The sequence below is a fragment of the Vipera berus genome, assembly GCF_964194415.1.
Source record: "Vipera berus genome assembly, chromosome: 3".
Taxonomy (NCBI): Eukaryota; Metazoa; Chordata; class Lepidosauria; order Squamata; family Viperidae; genus Vipera; species Vipera berus.
Genome location: NC_138204.1, coordinates 176,704,721 through 176,722,437, shown reverse-complemented (window position 1 = coordinate 176,722,437; position 17,717 = coordinate 176,704,721).

Sequence of the window (17,717 nt, the reverse complement as noted above, 5' to 3'; positions counted from 1 at the left end):
AACACAAGGTTACAGAGTATGTCAAGACACCTTTCTAGCTACTATACAGTAGTTTTACCCTATCTGTATCCAGTCTCCATCTGATAAGATGTGATTTAAATGATGAGTCTGGAACTGTTATTTTACCCTTTGAAAATAAGAGGAGGTTTGACAGGAAGTTCAAATGATATCTGGGAAATAAATGTTTTTGATAAAAGGGATTAAGTACAGATTTATGCTTTGTTTTGTTTTTGTTTTTTTAGAAAAGAGGGATCTTCTCTCTACCCATTTGATTGGATCTTACTCATCTTAAGCTGGCAGACAGCCAAGCTCCATGTGAATCATCACATTTAAGTGATTTAAGAAATACCCCTGAAACATTGACTATCTGAAAGGAAATTCAGTAGTTTTATTAGTTGTAAACTAATCCAGTATTATATTTGGTTGCTGATATCTTACTGAACAATACTGAAATGCATATATATTACAGCAGGGCTTTTCACCCATTGTACCACTTTTAGGATAAGGCAATATCTGAGTACCACCAGTCGCCCAACAAGGTGTCAAAAACTTGACCAAAAAAAGGGGGGGGAATGATAAAGTACAGGTAGTCCTTGACTTACAACAATTTGCTTAGTGACTGTTCAAAGTTACAACAGCACTGAAAAAGTGACTTATGACCATTTTTCATACTTATGACTGTTGCAGCATCCCCAGGGTCATGTGATTTACATTCGGACGCTTGGCAACTGATTCATACTTATGACAGTCACAGTGTCCCAGGGTCATGTGATCACCTTTTGCAACTTTTTGGCAAGCAAAGTCAGTGGCCGGGGGGGAGGGCATGGCCAGCTCATTACTCAGGTTGCAGGGTGCCTGTGTGTGGGGGAATCCGTGGGTCTCTGGTGGAGGGTGGTTGGACTGGGGTGGGTGCCCTCCTTCCCTCCCTCTCTCCCATTGTTCCTTCCTTCCTTCCTTCCTTCCTTCCTTCCTTCCTTCCTTCCTTCCTTCCTTCCTTCCTTCCTTCCTTCCTTCCTTCCCTCCTTCTTTGTCCCTTCCTCCTTCCCTCCCTCCCTTCCATTGTCTCTCCCTCCCACCTTCCCTCTCATGGTCCTTCCCTCCCTCCCTTCCTCAGGTTGCAGGGTGCCTGTGGAGGGGAATCCATGAGACTGGGGTGGGTGCCCTCCTTCCCTCCCTCTCTCCCATTGTTCCTTCCTTCCTTCCTTCCTTCCTTCCTTCCTTCCTTCCTTCCTTCCTTCCTTCCTTCCTTCCTTCCTTCCTTCCTTCCCTCTTTCTTTGTCCCTTCCTCCTTCTCCCCCTCCCTTCCATTGTCCCTCCCTCACTCTCATTGTCCTTCTCTCCCGCCCTCACCCACAAAGCGCAACACCAGCCCAAGACCTGCCAGAGCCCGGGTCCTTCCCTTCTCTGCCACCTCCTCCGCCTCCCCCCCAGGGGTCAGCAACCTGAAACAGTGAAAGAGCCACTAGGAACCGGTTCCCTCACAAAAGGAAAAACTGGGAGCCGCAAAAAAATGTGTGCACATGCACGTACATGCGCGCATGCGCAGAACATGGTTTGACTGAAGAGTGGAGCCAAGGCGAGATATGCACCTACCCTGCATATTTGAATTGATTGGTTGAACTTTTTTAGTCACACTTTTTTTTTTGGACTGCACATGGCAGAGGACTAGGAGCCGCAGGAGACAGCTGAAAGAGCCACATGCGGCTCCGGAGCCGCGGGTTGCAGACCTGTGCCCCAGCCAAACCCTTCCAGCGACTTTCAGGCAAATTACAGCCCTGCATCCCTACAGCCCTGCACCAGGCTCGCTCCATGCACAGCAGGCACAAGACACAGCAGCATTTCACCTTCTCAGAGCACGTCGCACTTTCTCTCTCTTCTCCCCTCCCCCCGATCAACTCTATCTTTCTCACCTGCTTACAAACCCTTTGGACCCTGGCTCCTGGCAATCTCGTCCGCTTGCTTTCCACAAGCAAGTGAGCTGGGCAGGAGCCCGGGATCCACATTTCTGAGCGCAACTTCTGAGCATGGTTCAGCTGATCCCGGGCTCCTGCCCGGCTCACTTGCTTGCAGAAAATAGGCTGCTTGCTAAGTGAGCTGGGCAGGAGCGTGAGATCAGCATTTCTGAGTGCAACTTCTGAGAGCAGCTCAGCTGATCCTGGGCTCCTGCCTGGCTCACTTGCTTGCAGAAAATAGGCTGGGGCTTCACTTAGCAAGCAGTATGTTTTCTGCAAGTGAGCTGGGCAGGAGCCATTCGCTTGCTAGCCCTTCCCCCCAAAACACACCATTTGCTCACTCCCCCTTCCTCAATCGCCGCTCCGCTCGCTGTTCCTCCGAAAACAGGGTTGTCTGCCCCTTTTATACCTTTCCTTCTCTCCACCCTCCTCCTTTTCTCTTCCAGGTGCACCGCAAGCTCCAATTAGCATATTGCCACAAATCCTGGGGATTCTGGCAAGCTCTGCAGCTCCAGCTGATCTCCAGGTCTGTGCGGCTCCATTTTGACTCGTTCCCTCCCCCACTATAATTAGATAGGCTGGACACGCGTACCACCAGCCAGGTGGTGGTACACGTACCACTGGTGGTACGTGTACCACTGGTTGAAAAGCCCTGTATTAACAGCACACTTTTTTGCTATTTTTCACAACCCCCATTATATGTTACTCTCCTTATACTGAAGTTACAAACATTTTTATGAACCATTATGTTTTCAAGAATCCTCAAGATCTGGATTCAAACTAAAAGTTGTCCTTAAATTAACTGGACTACTATAGAAATGATCATTTGATAATCTTTTAATTCTGAATGCTCCAACACTGGAAGTTTTTAAGAAAATACTGGACAGCCATTTGTCCGAAATGGTATAGGGTTTCCTGCCTGAGCAGGGGGTTGGGCTAGATGACTTCAACGTCCCTTCCAACTTTATTATTATTATTATTATTATTATTATTACTATTACTATTATTATTATTATTATTATTATTATTATTATTATTATTATTATTATTATTATTATTATCCTTTTCCATTTAAACTGGGTGAATGGCTGCTCATTATGTATTTTAAACTTTGTTGCAAAAGCCTTCAAAAATAACAGCTAATATTTTAAAATGTCAAATGCTAAAATGCTATTAATTCTTCACAATTTTAATGGATATTTTTATTATTTTCCCTAGTTTTATGCTTTAATTTGCTTTTTCTGTTGTTTTGTTTTTACATTTACTTTTTATAAATCAGCATAAAAGAGTAGTAGTTTCAAAGGCTACAAATAAATAAAGACCTGTTTCTGAAATACTGTAGTTGAGACCTTCATGTAATTACATATATGCCTACTTTTAAGCTAATTTCATGAAATGAACTGATAACATATGTGAATGATAGCATTCTACAAAGAACCTTATATTCCACTTATGATCAATGATGTCCACCACTGATCTTCCCTTAAGTCAAATGTTCTTCACTGAAATAAAATTTTCCATTCCCGCTATATAACATATCAGGTCAGAATAAGCACACAGAAGGCAGTATAAAAAGATACGCAGGTTTCACCTCTCAGCTTTATATTTCAGATAAAGAATATCAGCAACTCCTTGATTGTCAGTTGTAAATACTGACCATGTCCTGCTTTTTCTTATTAGTCCAAATATAAAATAATACTCATCATCCTGTCATTTTCCAGTATTTCATCAACATAACTTAACAACAGCATCCAGAACAACACTAAAACAAAACAGATTGTCTCCAGTCTTCAACAAGGCTGAGCAGGTATCGTCTTGCGAGAGGAACATAGAAGAGTCAAGTATTCCCCTTCATCCTTTTAGAAGGGCAAAGGTTTCTCTGATAAGACAGTATCAGCCTGATAATACCTAGCCCTGTGAACTGTGCATGTGAAGAAGTTAATGGAATTCTACTCCAAGGCAGTTTTATATCTCCCACGCAAAGAAGAGTATGAATGCAATGTTCTCATAAACAAAATTAGCTATCAATACTCATTTTTAATACCAGCTCCTTTTGTTTTTGAAGTAGGAATATATCTGGTCATCTAATCATTATTGCAGAATAGGCAAGAAAATTCAGACTACAAATGGCTGGTTACTCATATGCAGATTTGTGGCCATGCTTACAAGTTTAAAGAGAAACTATACAGTACTGAGTTTAAAAGAAAATTCTGCTACTTTTAAAGGAAAAGTGTTCCAAAAGGAAATCCCAATTGTTAGATAAAGTACGGTATGTTATTTTTGTTTTAAGGCCTCGTGAACAAAGGACCTTAAATCATATGATTGGAAATGGAAGTGGAGATCAATATAACCTGAATCTTATTAAGGCCTATTTTACATAAGTTTATTTAAGACTGGAGGAAGAAATTAACTTGTGGTCTGCCAAATATAATAACCTGATACCAAAAATGCAAAGCATCTACAAGCCCAAATAATAAAAGTCAAGAAACACAGTGAAAAATGGGACTGAAGTTAAACATAAAGAAGACCAAGCTAATGACAACAGGTATAATAAACCAGAATTAGAACAGATAATGAAGGTATTGAGTGGCGGGTAGCTTCTGCCTTTTAGGATCAACTATCAACCAAAAATCAAGCAGTCAAGAATTATGCTACAGACTAACACAGCAGCCATGAGTCTTTGGAGAAAATTTCAGATTCTGTGCTGGGGCTATATCTACAAAGATAAAAAATGTGCAAGCTGTAGTATTTATTCCCTGTGATACTTTTTGTAAGCAAAAGTTGGACATTGAAGAAATGGGATGGAAAACATATTGATTTTTTTTAAAAAAATGTTGGTGTTGGAGGAGATTCCTGAGGAGACGGTAGATAGTCAAAAAAAACACCATGGATCATAAAACAAATCAGCAGCTCATTCAGCCACTGAGTCCCCAGAGATGAGAGGGAGTCCTCTTGGCAGGTGGCAGAAGCTTGCAAACTTCACTGCCAGCTTCCCCATTGACTTCAAATAGTAAACATATGATTGCAGTGTGCTTGGCAACTGTTTGTAAGTGCAAAGAGGTTGCAAAGCAACTAGATTGTGATCATGGGACTGCAGGGGTTGGTGCCATGTTTTGTGATGGTCAAAAGTGCCTTACGTGCCATAAAGTACCTTTTCCAAAGTCCTTGTTAATTCAAACCATCATTAAGCAAATGATTATAAATCGACAATCAACTGTAGAAGGAAAGAGAAGAAGAGGCTGACTGGATGGATAGATTCTGCTACAGGGGCGATGAGCATACCATTGAAAGACCTGAAAGACCAGGTTGGGGACAGATTGCCATGGAGAAAATCTATCTATATAGGTGCTAAGAATCAAGAATGATGTAATAGTGTATAGTATACAAGTATACTATATAATAGTATAGTATATAATCAATCAATTAAGACACTTTTATCTTCTCTTCTACTCTGGAAGAATAGCTATCATAATATAATATAAAAGAACTATGTGCTAGTCAATAAACTACTTGTATGTGAGCTAAAACTGACATATGAAATGATTTTATTTGTCCTGCTAGTTCCCTCTAGGTTACAGTGGATGTCTATGTCCTTCATGTAGATCCATTTTTGCAAAGTGAACACCAGACATGCTGTATATATTATTCGCACAGAGATATGCAGTCACAAATCTCAAAACCTTGGGTTTGTGCTCTGATCTCTGAAAAATATTATTTTTGAGACACAATATTCAATATGATAGAAGGAAAAAATGGCTCTAATGTGTTTTACTAAATGTAATTAATTTAAATCAATTTATATTTTAAATGGAATTAAGTTGTTATTTTATAACATTATAACAAATAATATTCTTTTGTTCCTGTCCCCTTTTTGAAGTATATCTCCTAGAACTTCACTTAAAGACCATTTGCTATTGTTGGCTCCAAAAAAAGTTAGATACTTCTGCTGCAATGACATTTCAAATGGAAACAGACACAAATCATAATGATATATGCCAGCAGAGCCAAAATAAGAATCATTTTCACCCTTACATCAGAGAAATAAATATTGGTAGGGAAATTCCTAAGAACTCTCAGCTGCTTCAATAAATATAGTCTATATGTTCTGTTTCTTCATTTGGAAGTAAATGGGTTTTTTTTATGCTGATATCATTCTTTGCCAAGCAGGGATCATTTTCTGCTCAATTTTCAAGACAATATGTACACATAAACAAATGTCTAAGCCAAAATGTCAAACTCAGCATTTACCAACAAAACAGGGAAATGAAAACTTCAGTTATGAAGGCTATGTGTAATAAGTAACAGACATAAAGGTCATTCTCAGAGGGACGTCAAGGAGCATATTAATGTGTAGGCAACTTGCTTCATTTACTACTTTATACAATCATACAAAAAGATGTTTAGCAACTTTTTGGAACAGCAAATTCTTACATTATGAGGTCTTTCCCATCTCCCCACTATAATTTGTAAATTAATTTAACAGTACTTTTTAAAAGGCATGCATATAAAAGATTAGCATTGTATTGACCATGAATGTGATTACCGTATGTTTGTTAATAAATTGGGAAACGAGTCTAGAGAAAACTATTGTATAACAAATAAACTCCATGCAAGCTAGTAAAAGACATCATACTGTATTATGGGAGGCATTGCCATGAGGCTACAATATTTTAGCTAAATGTCTGGTGGAGTGAAATATTAAAATACAGATTAAAATTGGTAGTAACTAATTGCTGGTAGAATTTTAAAAAATGAAGGACCAATGGTACTTTATGTAAGATGGATAAATTTGCCAACCAATTCTTTTTTTTCTGGAAGGCTGTTCCACACAGCATGCCAACCACAGGCTAGAGACGCCTAAGCTGTGTTTAGAAGATAGAAACAGATAATGTCATCTTCAAGACAGCCCTGTCTGACTGAGAAAGCAACTGAACTGCTTTTATGGCAGAAACCATGCTGTGTGGTCTACCTGTGGCACTTTATATCAAAATAAAGTTAGGCTCAGCAGGGTCTTTTGCTTCTATTAGCCACGAGGTTGCTGCAGATACATTCCCCCTGCTCCCATCCAATTTATGAGCAGTGATTTTTCAGGGCCATTCAACTTTCAACACTGGGAGACTCAAGGTTCTTTGCTTTGTAAAAGCCGTCTCTTTTACTTCTCTTACCAACCATACCAGACTTTGCACAGATCCCTGGACTGCTATGGCTTGGGGAATAATAATAATAATAATAATAATAATAATAATAATAATAATAATAATAATAATAATAATAATAATAATAATAATAATAATAATAATAATAATATAAAGTTGGAAGGGACCTTGGAGGTCATCTAGTCCAACCCCCTGCTCAGGCAGGAAACCCTATACCATTTCAGGCAAATGGCTGTCCAGTCTCTTCTTAAAAACCTCCAGTGTTGGAGCATTCACCACCTCTGGAGGCAGGTTGTTCCACTGGTTAGTTGTTCTAACTGTCAGGAAGTTTCTCCTTAGTTCTAGGTTGCTTCTCTCCTTGACTAGTTTCCATCCGTTGCTTCTTGTCCTGCTTTCAGGTGCTTTGGAGAATAGCTTTACTCCCTCTTCTTTGGGGCAGCCCCTGAGATATTGGAACACTGCTATCATGTCACCCCTCACCCTTCTCTTCATTAAACTACACATACCCAATTCCAGCAACCGTTCCCTATATGTTTTAGCCTCCAGCCCCCTAATCATCTTGGTTGCTCTTCTCTGTACCCTTTCTAGAGTCTCGACATCTTTTTTACATTGTGGTGACCAAAACTGGATGCAGTATTCCAGGTGTGGCCTTACCAAAGCATTGTAAAGTGGTATTAGTACTTCACAAGAGCAGAGGCTAAAGATCCAGTAGGGCATCTCTACTGCAAGGAATGGGGAGGCTGTTTTAGAGCCACTTCCAAATGCTTTTTCCTTCTGTAGCTCCACAATATAGCCAAACTCTTCTAGCTGCTTAGGGACAATGCCAAGGTGCAAGGGAATGGTTGGCTTTACCACAAGGACTGCTGGATCTTTAGCCTCTGCTCTTGTGCAGTAAAGCATAAGGAAGTTGGATTCAAGCTGTAAAAATAGGTGACATAAACAAAACATATGGTTTTTAGTTTAGGACATTTTTTGGGCACAGAGTTATTGATTAAATACGTTAGTTTATATATGGCTAAAAAAAAATCCCATACACATTATTGAGGTTACTGAAAGAAGCAGAATGAAACAACAGCCATGGCTTCTATTCATTTCAACAGTCCACTTCTTTGGATATTTTTGTGGTGACGTATCTACTTGTCTATTTCCCTTCACTGTTTACTCTGGAAGGACGGTGTATTTTTTTAAAAGAAATGAAGAAGAAAATCAGACAGAGAAGGAAACCAGTAAGTGCTCTGTGGCCTAAATGCCCAGGTCTAACAAAGTCCCAAGTGTTAAAATATAAGTATTGTATAACACATCATTTTAAATAATTGTTAACATAAATGTTGATCAATTGTAATGATTTCTGTTGAAAAAAATGCTTCTTTGACAGCTGGTAAAAATTTGTTACCATTTCTGACACTATGTACTGTTTGATGAGATCAGAAAAAAGCAGAGGAGGTAACTGGTATATATTTAGCAAAAAGGTACTGTCTTTTAACAATCCTTTCCAAAGGAAGGGCAAGTGCTAATCCAACACATGTAATAAAGAATAATAATAAGTAAGTTAATTTTAGGTTTACTCAGAATGTACTACTTTCTCTCTGCATTTTCATCCACATGATTAAATTACTTTGCTAGAATCCCATGGGAGTGACCTTAAAGCACAAATATACTACACAAAGGTCTCTCTGGAGGAAGATATGCATATCTCTTCCTTTCAGATATGGCTAGAAGTATGTGGAATTCAAGGCAAACTCACACTTCTCCTTTCACAAAAAAGATCAACCATTATTATTCTGAAATTTGTTGACACCAATGTTGGTGACAATCCTGGTTATCCAGCAAACTCCAAGCCATGGTGATACTAAGATTAAAATAGTGAGGTCAAGGGTCTTGCAATTTGGGGATTTCCCAATTTTAATTCAATAAACATTTTTTTTCACTAAGGCTTGCTTTAGTCAAGGCTAGCTGAGGAAGTTATATTGGTTTGTTCAAACAAAAAACTAAGTCATATACCATGGCTTACAAATGACAAAAGACAGTAGCATTTGGTGCAAGGTACAATGATGTCAAAATGATAACATCTATGACATCATGCAGACATCACTCTTTTGTACTTGCATCCAATGTTTGACGTAAGTATGTAAGTCATGGCAATTGCATGATGATACAGTTACACATGTTTCATGTTTTACCTGCCTTACCTAAGGAAATCAGATTGTTTCATGCTAAAACAATTGCAAACCATCTCTGTTTCCCCCCTCCCCCATTCAATTCTCATGCCATGGGGTGACACCAAGAAAGCCTCTAGGAACAGTCACTAAAAGAACTGCTGTAAGACAAGGACTACCTGCCTCCCCCCCCACCCCCCAATTCCACAGACAGCCACAGAATATACCAATACATTACAACATCCTAGGTTCTTACCTCAGGGTAACTCTGAGCAGCTTACAGTGTTAAAAGGATAAAACTATACAAAACTTGTACATAATACAAATAAAATACTATAAAAGTACAAATGATCAACTCTAACTAAAAATGGGGCAGGAGAAATCTCTTATTTACTTATCTATCACCTCCATTGGGATGTTCCTCCATTGAAGCCCCAGGCCAACTGGTAGAATCTGGTTTTGAGGCTCTTATGGAAGGTCAAGAGGGTGGGAGTTGACCTCACTCCTGGGGTCAAGATGTTCCACTACTGTACATTAGTTATAGGTCAAAGATCAAGTCATGAGACACACATTCATGAGAATTCTTTTCTTCAACATCCCCGTTGCGTGTTCTCTAGGTTCTTCCATCTGAGGCAGCTGCCTTATGATTGGACTGACCAGCCTTGAATGGGGTTATCCAATGCATTCTTACATTCAGTATGAATTGTTGGCATAAAAGTTCCTCTGAGATGATCATTATAGTAGTCTTTCTGAAATACATTGGACTATTTCTTTTGTTGATGAGACTTTCTAAAAGTATATCCTAGCTTATACAGTTTTGGCCTGAACCCACTTTAAACAGTGCTTATCTCGTTGCATTCTGAATTACTATCAGATAACCTTGTGCTCATATACAAACATAACCACTATCAGGCACAAGCAGGCAATCAGGCCAAAAAAGAGAAATAAACACAATGTGAAGGGAATATTAATATTCTCAAGACAATAGTCATTTAACAACATTAACTTGGTATACTAAGCAAAAGAATATGAACTTTTACCCTATTGGCACTTTTATGAAAGCTGCAACCAGAGGCACCATAGAATGTTCTAGACCAATATGTTTATCCAGTCAGTGATAATTCTTACATTTGGAGATAATCTTTGATATTTAATTCATTATGTTTTTTCTATGCTTTTGGATAGCGTTCATTGGCAACCACTGAACTTCTATGCAGTCAAGAATTATTACAACTTTCCTAATTAAAAAAAATGATTTTCAGTGGGACTTTACAAATCAATCTGCATCTTATACCCTACCACTATGTGTTAACCAATGGTTCTCAAGCCTTTCTTCACCTTGGACCCCCTTTAAAAAAGATGTAGGCAGGAGCAGTATATATGTAGTTGTAGCTTGTCAACTAAGCTACAACTAAGTAGCTGGCATTGTGTACAGGAACACCTGCATACTATATGAACGAGATCCTCCGAGTCCAGGTGGGAGATTCCACAGAAGGCGGAGAATAACAAGGCTAAGATCTTGTGGGAATTCCAGAAGAAAACAGACTTGCAGGTACTGGTGAATCAACCAAACATGGTGGTAATAGTAAACAGTAGTGGTGATAAATATTGTGGTGACAAGTGACATCAACAGCAGAAAGAAGGAGTAAGAGAAGCTGGAGAGATAGCAGGGCCTCAAGGAAGAACTAGAGAGGATGGGGAAAGTAAGGCTAAAATAGCCCCACTGATCAGTTTTGATTTCACCAATTTGATTTCAATGTACTGCAAGTAGCGCAGCTACCCAGAACTTCTATCTACAAACCAGGTAGAGCAGAAGTCATGTTTACTTATTCACTTTCTTTTCAAACACTCACTTACTAAAATATTAATCATTTCAACATTCCCTAGCTTTTTAACATTGGGAATCCACATTTCCTAACTTTCCAAAAGGAAAATATAAGAAGATAGTATAAATTAGCATACATATTATATCAATAAGAGATTGCCTGCGGATGACACCCAGGGATAGGGCCTTCTCAGTGGGTGCACCTGCCCTTTGGAACCAGCTGCCAGTGGAGCTGAGGACTGCCCCCGACCTCCGTTCATTCCGCCGGGACCTGAAGACCTGGCTCTTCGAGCTCTCTGGCCCAGGCTGAGAATTTTAATTTTAGTTTTAATTTTAATTTTAACTGGGGTTTTACTTATGCAGGGATGAATATAATTTTTTTTAATCTGTTTTTAACTTTTGTATCTTTGTTTTTAATCACCCTGTAAACCGCCCTGAGTCCTTCGGGAAAGGGCGGTATATAAATGTAATAAAATAAATAAATAAATAAATAAATAAATAAATAAATAAATAAATAAATAAATAAATAAATTTTCAAACAAACTGAATAAATAAATGATTCAACTTTGCCATTGCATACAGGTTTTCTCCAATATTTTATTCTGAACCTGTAGAAGAATCAGTGCATTGGGAAGAAAGAACTGACTGACCTCTCAAAGATGATAGGTTTTTTTGTTTTTTTCAAAAAAGGGTAAAAAAGAAAAGATTTCCATTTATGGACTATAGAAGTCCTGCATTCCAATTGGCCTAGCCAGCCCAGTGGCAAGTTTTTTGTAGTGATAAGGCTTGAAACAGGAAGCCATGAGAGGTTAGGAAGGAAGTACTATCAGGCCAGAAAGAATGATTGCAAAGTGAAGGGAGCAGGACAGGTTCTTATATTCAGGTTGCAGAACAACTGAATCTATTTTTTTTAAAGATAAGCAAAGTTACGAGTCAAAAATCTGCACAGCTGTCCCCATTGAAAATGTATCTCCTCTCTCGTTTTGTTGTTTTGCCTGTGTGGTCTTTGCCAAGACTGCAGCAAAAACATCATTTCTCCACTGCTGCCTCTAGGAAGCAAAGCTCCTTGTTTATAGCAATTCAAGTTGACCTTGACCATATTGAAGGAAACGGATTTAATACAAAAATGCTTCCATTATGCCATAGCTAAAAATGAGCAGCTTTCGATGGCACATTTCCCAAAGCCACCTGTATGTTCCTGTCCCCATCCCCTGCTTTAACCTCAGTATGAAGTAGATCACTGAACAAAAGGGAAAGTCCTCCCCCCAGTTTCTTTTTTAAACATCAAACTTTCCCCCCCATGGTTGCTTAAGGACTATACCTAAAATTCTGCTTAATCTGAGGACTCTGTTCACATCTTTATCAAAGATGGCATTTCCCAAAAGTATTTATTTTATTTTTATTTTAATCCCATTTATATCCCGCCCTTCTCCGAAGACTCAGGGCGGCTTACAATTTAAGCACAAACCAATGTGCTTAGCTTAGTATGATGGAAGCATGATGTTTGAGGTATAATATTTTTGCATAAAAGAATAAGAAAACTGATCATGCAACAGCAGGACTTTATTCAGGTTCTTCAAATTTCTCTAGAGACGGAATACCACTTGGCAGTGGAACCAATGCTTGCATCTCCACCACAACTACTCCGGAAGACAGGTTGATGTTTAAGAGTCTATTTGACGGATGCATAAGGTTGGGAAAACGTGGGTGAAGTTCCTTTTTATGAGCAAGTGTGAAGCTACAATCAGACACTCAATATGGTCCCATGATGTGAAGCCATTGAGAGTAATAACTGAATGCTGAGCTATTCATTCCCATGTATACATTTAATTAAGCACTGCTTAATGTGGAATGGAATTTTTGTGCATAATTCTTCCGTTCTCCCATTTTTCATTCCCTATGGTTGATAAGTATTGATCCAATTCAGTTTTAATATATTATAGCTAAGCATTCTGTCCATAGGAGAAGCATAATAATTCTATTTAACAAGTTCATTGAATGTCTATCTGTAATGAATTAGAAATGGAAAGGCAGTGGTTGTATCCCAAAAAACAAATCCTACTTTATGGAGACCTTTGAGAAATCTGACAATTCTCTGAAGCTAAACAATTATTCATCCATATTCATGATCCCATATAACATATGAGCAGTCAATTCTTTATATATTTATTTGATTTAAGGCATATGATTAATTCTCTGCTAGAGCAAGAGCCTGACCTGTCACTAACAAGGAAGCTGCCTATCAGCAGAATCAGGAGCAGGAGGAATGGAAACCACTTCCCAGAGGAATAATCTGGGCAGTAGAGAAGTCTATATCTCTGGAAACATGCCCAACAGCTGTGAATATCCCAGAAAATACCCACCATTTGATGACTAATACAAAAAACATCACCATGTGCACTAAGAAGGAAAACGTTTCATCAACAAGTCAACATATACATCTCCGAAATGTGTGCACCTGCAGTGTCTCAGCACAATTTCCTTAAAATGGTGACTATACCCACCAACTAGTATATGAAAGTCATGGCATAACATAACAGGCTTATTCAGGTTTTGGGCTTTAAAGCTGGAGCAGCCCTTCTTAATCACACTCCAGCATTCCTGGAAGTGAAAACTACACTTAAACATTCAAATGTTTCCCAGACTCTCTAATACATCAAACCATGTTGTGACTGGACTTAATATGAATAGCCAATTTGGAACATTTAACACTTTTCATCTGTCCCTTATTTAATCTACTTATTAATGGCTTTGTGTGTTATCAGCACTTGGATGGGGGCAATTGGTTTATGATTGATCTTGGTTTTCTGTTGATCTCTGGACATATATATGGAAAACAGGGGTATCTGCAAAATCGTATAACTAGCTGCCATGTCTTTGTTAGTCTCAGATTTATTTTTACCCTTTTAACAAAACTGTGAGGGTGAAATGGGAACCCCTTTATCATATTCCTTTGTTAATTACAGATTGCAGTCTTAATGGCAAAATATCAATGCCAGGAATGAATAAATGTTTGTTTGTGTATAAAATTGCTATTTGGTATTTTAGTAGATGTATGTACAGGGGAAAAAATGCTACACCAATATTCTGGTTTGGTAAATAGCTTTTGTTGAATAATATAATTATTAATGCCAGATATTGGGTGCCACTTATTGCTTCCTTCTGTTTGTAAGAAACCTTTCCATAAAGTATACATGTATACAAGAAGACCATTCTGTATTCATTTAAAAATAAGTCAGGAAAAGAACATTTTAATCGGCTGCATATTATTACTGCTGAAAACAAGGAAATCCCTGAAAGCTAAATTGCTTACTCTTTAAAACTGCTAAATATAATGTCTTGCATTTGAGATAATTCCTTTGTCTTAATGCCTGTAACATGTGAAACTGTGTCTTATTTAGACAGGATTAGTAAACTGTGCATTGCTTCTAAGTATCTAGCAGGCCATCCTTTTTCTCAGACTAAGAGAAGCTCACTACTGGAGGGAAATAAACACTCTGTATAGACGTTTGCTGGGATCCATTCTCTGCACAGCATAATTAAGCTTCAAAGTACAACACAGTGCCACTTACCACTTAGTGATTCAACCACATGCTGAACTTGCACGCTAGTCACCTGTATACAAATATACAAAAGAAGTTTTGTATATACATGTATACAAAAGACAATGTCCTTAATGAGACTGCTTCATATGATAACTGGAAAAAACATATAATGAGCCAAAGCACACTATTGTTACAGCAGCATGTAAATATCAGGTGCCTATTACTAAGATATTGTTTCAGGCAGTCTATATGGTGAAATTAACATGAAAGCAGCCAGTTACTCTAGCGCAGAAACCAAAGTGTGCTCTGAGCTGCATTTGATCAGCCATCCATATTTACTTTACTGAAGTAGGAAATGGTGCAGATGCATCATTGTGTAAATATTCAAAGCTTCTCCTTTGACTTTAATGAATAGTAATGCTGTTATAAATGAAAGTACTTTGTGTGCAAGAAATTACTGGGCTGAAGTACTTATCTACCTAATACGATCTGAAAAGTTGGTTCCACAGAATGACAAGGACATATCAGTCCTCCGTATTCATGAATATCTGCAGACTTCTGACCTTGTTCTGCATTCACACTTTAGTCATTTTGTGGGGCATGATGGAAAGTTCACCGATCACCCTTAGGAAAATGTGATCTAACCTATGTCCCTTAAGGTGGTCTCTGGAGATACCTAGGATTTCATAATACGTTGCTGGAACTTAGCAAAAAAACAAACTCTCAACTCAAGAAGCCTACACTCACCTAATCTGTTTTGTTCTGGAAAGATCATCATTTTCTTTTTACATGTTTGTTAAAAATAAACTTAAAAGCCAAACCCTTAAGAAATTTTCATTTCTTTATTAACTGCCTATTGCATTTAATTGCTGGAAACTCTCTGAACCCACAGAAAAGACTTCACAAGTTACGGAAAGCTTAGGAATGATTAGGTTTCTCCACAGTCTTAGAAACTATGAGAAGTACTAATACAACCAGGAAGTAACACACAACTTTCACGTACAGTAATTAGAAGGCAATTAAAGGAGGAAAATGGACAATAGGAAGCCTTTGGCTACTTATTGGTTCACCTTTCCCTTTCCCTTTTACAAATTATGGCTATTGATGAAACATTTTTGTGATTAAAGGTCCTGACCTCTTGTGACCAATAATAGAAAGGTCCCATAGAAACTTCAGAAGAATATTATTGTTTAATTTTAATTTTGCTATGTTGGCTGAGTTTTCCATCTTATGAAGTTGCATTTTGTCTCTCTAAAGTTACCCTTGTATTAACAGTTAGGTAAATTATTTCATGGTGAACAATCAAGAGCAGTTATACAGCAACCAATATGAACTATTCTGTCAGTGGTGGCACTCTGGTAAAAATGGTGTTATAGCAAAATGAAGATGTAACATATGAGAAGGACAGAAAAGAACAATAGAAAGATTCATACAAAAATGGCATTGCATGAAATGCACTGTTATATGCATTTAACTCTTATGAAATGCACCCCTGATACTGTGTATTCTGAAATATATTTTCACAAATGTAATATGTACATATCTATGGTTTGTTTCTGACTCTTTTTTATATAAATACTATAACATTATAAGAGACAGATGTGTTTATTGAGATCACAATCCTTGATGAATACATTTAATGCACTGCAGCTAATAAATATTTAATAACCTCCACCAGCATTTTGATTAAAGTGAAGGCAGAGGGTGGGAGGGACATTAAAAAATATCTATGCAGCATCATATATGCAGTTATTTACCCAAGATACATTAATACTCTATGGAGATTAGGTAAATGAAATATAAATACAGAAACTAATTAAATCCCAGCATTTAAGGCAGTCTATGGATTAAGGTACAAAGCTTCTCACACTTTTTTGTACCTCACATTTTAATCCATGGGAAAGTTTAGCAGCTGATCTGCAGATCTGCTTTTGAACTATCACAATGTCTTACAAGTTCCATACTAGTAAATCAAATTTTTAACATCCTGATCCATTTCTTACATTGTTTATTTACCGATGAGTACAAAGTGTACTTTCCAAAATCATACTACTTCTGAACTCTCACGCTATTCTTATTTTCATTCATTCTTCCCTGTAACCACATAACACATAAACTATACAGACATATATTTTATATGTTCTATATTTTGGAAATATTTAAAAATGCCCGTGGAATTCTGCAAATGAAGTGCACAAGATTATAAGTGTGATAGCATTTTTATTGTTATCCACAAACATTTGTTATGCCATAAAGTTGTACTCTTATAATTTAGAGTCCATTGACTCCCCTCCCCAAGTATTTTATTTTACACTACAGTAATATTTTTCAGATGTCAAGGTAGAACCTATTTTGCTTAGATTCTCACATTATCTTCATGAAAGCTAAAAACTCCATCTCTATTTACAAAGAAGCATTTCAAGTTGCATGACACCTGTTTGAAAAACCCAGAGATGAAAGAAAAGCCAATATACTGCTAAAACTCTTACTATGCTTACATTCCAATACAATGTAATTATGATTAGGAATAATGGAGGATTTCTTTATAAGACATCTAAACTAGCATTGTTTAAAGCAAGAGTTATCAAAGCTAATTAAAAGAAAGCTATCAGGTGTCAAAATTCCCCTTTACTTTGTGGAACAGCAAACAAATACAGCCTTTGGTGCACACAAGGATCTCAAAGTCAGTTAGGATCAACAATAGTAGGATGAAATTCCACATATCCAGTGCTGCACAACATGTGTTGGAAAGAGAAACTTGCTCTATAATGGGATGGCAACTAATGACAGAAAGGTGGATTAATTTCTTGACATGTTTAACATATAAACAATTATTCTTAAAGGCCATAAGTAGGTATCATAAATGTAGTGTGTAAATTATTTGTGATATCATAGTTTTAACCTATAGGACAGCCCAGGAATCTGTGCACAGAATGTGGAAAATAATTTACATAAATGTTTCAGTTTTATTTACTAAAGTTCTTATATTAGTCACTTGGATGGTCTGAAGGTATTTGAAACATGAAATGTAGCTACAGAGGTTGGAAATGTGTGCTCTCCTAAAAGTGCTAAATACAATTCTT